Below are 4,560 nucleotides of genomic sequence, written 5' to 3'. Positions count from 1 at the left end.
CGCGCTGTGGGAGTTATGCTGGCAGTCACTTAAGGGGTGGCAGGAAGGAAGACAGCGACCCAGGGTCAGGTGACTCAAGCTGGAAGGCCGCCTGTAGCGAGGGCATCGGTACAAGAGCAGAGAAGGAGCTTTAGAAAACAGCGTTTCGAAATTCCAACAGGATATGAACAAAAGCAAGTGACGCATTTTCGTCCAGCGAGTGTGATACACAGAAAGGTCAATGTACTTTAGGCGTCTAGAACGGGCACAAAACGTCCAATTGGTGGAAACTCAGTAGGAAAGAGAAAACTACCAAGGAGAGGGAGGCAGGTCTGCCATGAGTAAGACAAGAGAGAGTTTTTAAGGGGACTCTTCTCTGAACTGGCTTCAAGTGCAGAATGGGGCATTTAACGCTCCATATGACGCAGAGAAGTAATTGGTGTGGACACTGCGTTCACCACAGACGATTTTCGTAGTACTGACCAACATCATAAAGTGTGTGTAAGAGCAATTTTGTAAAGAAATGTCCAATCAAACTTTCATATTATTGTGCTTAGGATTAATGTAAAATCAGCACTCCGTCTTCAGGCGGAGTGACCTACCTGGACCATCCGACCGCTGTGTCATCCTCAGTGGAGGATGCGAATAGGAGGGGCATGGGGACAGCACAACGCTCTCCCGGTCGTTACGATGGTATTCTTTACCGAAGCTGCTACAAATCGGTCGAGTAACTCCTCAATTGGCATCACGAGGCTGAGCGCACTCCGAAAAATGGAAACAGCGCATGGTGGCCTGGATGGTCACCCATCCAAGTGCCGACCACGCCCGACAGCGCTTAACTTCGGTGATCTCATGGGAACCGGTGTGTCCTCTGCGGCAAGGCCGTTGCCCCAGATTTAATGTAAAGAAACTTCCAATTAAACTTTCATTGTATTGTGCTTAAGATTAAAGTTCTTTGAGAGAGTTAATATTTAACATTGTTGTGTATAAACTTATTTCACTTTTTGATGTTGACAAGATGAGTTATCCATTGTGCTGTTTTTATGTTGACGAGTTGGAAACTGTGTGAAAAGCTGTAATTTGGTGAGAAATATTGCGACAATAAACTTGTCATTTCACCTCACACGGTTGTTCTCAATTCAAGAATAAGCAAAAACAAAACCCCCACAACCTTACACATGTACAGACAAATAAATGATTACAATCTCAGGTATGTTCGATGATTTATGCAAGAGACAGAGCTTCACAAATTGTGCAAGTCAGTAACATGTTGGTCCACCTCTGGCCCTTACGCAAGCACTTATTCGGCTTGACAACGCTTGATGAACTTGCTGGATGTCCTCCTGAGTGATATCGTACCAAATTCTGTCCAATTGGTGAGTTAGATCGTTAAAATCTCAAGATGGTTGGATTCTCCAAACGTTCATTGGGGAAGGGATCCGGAGACTATAGTGGCCAACAAAGGATTTGGTAAGCACCAACAAAGGCAGTAGAATCTCTTTTGCTGAAATGCAATCCCAGTATGGCTTGCCATACCCCAAAAGGGGTTTAAATATCGTCGACGGCCAGCTGTGCTGTAAGCTTGCCGCGAATGACAACCAGAGGTATCCTGCTATAAAATGGCACCCCAGACCATCACACCTGGTTGTTGGGCTGCATGACGCGACTGTCAGGTTGCTACGCCACCGCCATCTAGGGCGTCTCCAGACGTCTTCGGGCTGGAATCTCATTGACTGGAGTAGAACTCTCTTAATTGATGAGTCCCTGTTCGATCTGTTGACTGAACCCTATTTTAGCCAGCAATGTCACCGGATCTCTCGCCAGTTGAGAACGACTGGAGCATTATGGACAGGGCCTTCCATCCAGCTCGGAATTTTGAAGATCTAATGCGAGAGTTGTACAACATTTGGCATGATATCCCTCAGCTGGACATCCAGCAACTCTTATCAATCAATGCCAAACCGAATAACTGCTTGCATAGGGGCCAAAGTCCAACAACGCGTTACTGACTTGCTCAACCTGTGAAGCTCTTTACTGTGAATAAATCATCCAATTTTTCTGAAATTTTAATAATATGTTTGTCCCTACATTTACATTGCATCTACCGATTTCCCACTCATTCGATTAATTCGTTCGTGGTGCGTTGTTTCCTTTTGCCCTAATAATATTCGTTTGAGCTGCAGATATTTTCTTACGAAAATCAAAACTTTGGTTCACTTGTTCCAAATATGAACAGTTATGGCCCCGGAAAGGACAACTGTAGAAAAATGTACAATCTGGCACTGACTCTTTCCATAGCTAAATTTTAATTACTTCTACCTGTGGATGATGAAGAATCACGGTTTCAGACTTTATTGGAAAGTGAGCTACAGCGACATTTCAAGCTTATACTCTCATTAGGCACACATGAGAAGTATTTCAATAATTTGTGTCGCTCACTGTCTGAGACGCTGCGTTGACGGTGAACAACCGCATTCAGTTAAGAAAGAACTCGTTAACTGGTTCCGCATCAGCTGCAGAATATTGCAGAACAAATGAAAATTTGTGCTGGACTGGGACTAGTACCCAAATTTCCTGCCTGTCGATGGCTCTTGCGTTAACCGCTTCGGCTCTACGAGCACCTTTCCAGGCGCCGCGCATATCTCAGGTTGTCCTGTTGTCTGCTCTCCCTTACGCTTGCACTATATTACCGTGATTCCCGGACTGGATGAGACAGTTTTCTCTCGTCATTGCGTTGATATGGTTGATGCGGTACCATAATCGCAATATGCGAGTTCATTCTGAATAGACTGCGCCTGTCGATCATGAACCAGTGTCATAGCTCTGCACTGCCGTATTTCATGCATTAATAAGGCAATGACGAGCCACACAGTGTCTCAGCCTGTGCGGGAATCACGGTAATATAGTTCGAACACAAGGAAGGGTAGACACCAGGACAATTGGAGAGATGCGCCGCTCCTGGAAGTGTGCTCATATAGCCGAAGTGGTCGTCGGCTCGCAGCCGTGCTAGCGTGCGGAGCTGCTCCGCGCGCCGTGTGACGCTCCGCTCTTGGCGGTGTTTACTTCCGGGTCGCGGTGTTTGTATCTATCGAGTCCAGTACTAACGTACACCATGGCGCACTCGTACCGCCGTGCAACGATCAAAGTAACGTTTCAGGCCGAACATCCACGACCAAGAGCTTTCGAAGTCGAACAGTTCATACGTGAGGATCTACGTTTGAACCCCCAGGACGTAATCGGCATACATTTTTCCATCACTGGAAGTGTTGTCTACATCAAGATGTCGACGGAGGAAATTTGCAATGACATACTTCACCGTCATGCCACCGGACTAAAATTTAAACACTCTGATGGACATATGGGTGCTGTGACAGTCGCCCATGCTGGATTCGGTCTCCGGACATTGCGGGTGTTTGAACTCCCGTTCGAGGTGCCTCAGGATGTGGTCATTGCCGCTTTCCAACCATATGGCACCGTCTTGGGTCACGTCGCGGAGAAGTGGCAAACATTTACGACCTACCCCGTATTAAATGGCGTCAGGCAAATAAAAATTGAGCTGACGAAACATGTCCCATCGTACCTGCTGATTGGCGGTGTGAGGGCCATCGTCATGTATGATGGACAGCCACGAACGTGCGCAGGATGTGGCCAGGAGGGACATGTACGTTCCGAATGCTTACACCGCCGTTTAATACAGACGCCGTTCGGTGAAGAGACCCAGGCTTCGACGGTCACGTCCTTACCCATCACCTACGCCAAGGTTGCACAGGACCCCGTCGTACCAATCTCGATTGCGCCAGCAGCATCGTCAACGCCACCCGCCGCAGCACAACGCGCTGAGGACACAAGCACGGCGTCACCTCCAGTGCTCGCTACAGGACCGTCCGGTTTGCAGACCGAAACCGATGTTCCTGTTGGAACCATGGACGTCGACCTCGGTGTCGTGCCGACGTCTGCCTTTGTCCAGACGGGTTCGGCGTCAGACGACGGGCGACCACATTCTGATTCAGAAGGCCACATCAGAAAACAGCGGTCGCCTCGCAAACACAGGAAACGACGACGAACGCCTTCCGATGACGCCCTTTCTCAGACGGCCCCACGAGATGTCGACCTGATGTCTGACGGTGATCTCCCACATTGCGTCCAGTCACGCGATGTGGCAGCAACAGGAGCCCCTCCTGTGACGCCTACTCTCCCAGCCAGGGACGTGTCCTCGCCGTTGTCAACGAATGATGACGGCGGTCCCCCTGCCACTCAAGTTGCGGAATCCACAACACCCGTTCCGGAAGTACGTGACCGTCACATGTCCACGTCGTCAGCTTCCTGGGCCGATGACGTTGAAGAAGAAGCGGAACAGACTGCCAGCGTGTCTGTACAGGAGTCCACCTCGGCGACACTGGGGCTGGCGCCCCGCCAGTAATTATCACCACTGCGGGACCACCGGCGGGTCTCCACCTGCCGGCTACTTCTACCGCACGTTCTGCACATACTGAGGATGGCCGCACGCAGCAATATCGTATCGCCACGATGAATCTTGCCACCATTCGTGCCCCCCATAAACTGGCCATGTTCAGAGACACT

The 4,560-nt window shown here is 49.3% G+C and overlaps 1 pseudogene; it reads right to left on the bottom strand.

Annotated features, from left to right (window-relative positions):
* Positions 1 to 751: 751 nt before the first annotated feature.
* On the bottom strand, positions 752 to 869 carry LOC124608075 (annotated as a pseudogene).
* Positions 870 to 4,560: the final 3,691 nt, after the last annotated feature.

This window comes from Schistocerca americana, chromosome 3 (assembly GCF_021461395.2).
Source record: "Schistocerca americana isolate TAMUIC-IGC-003095 chromosome 3, iqSchAmer2.1, whole genome shotgun sequence".
Classification (NCBI taxonomy): Eukaryota; Metazoa; Arthropoda; class Insecta; order Orthoptera; family Acrididae; genus Schistocerca; species Schistocerca americana.
The sequence above is the reverse complement of the archived record's forward strand: the minus strand, read 5'-3'. Positions and strand labels throughout refer to the sequence as shown.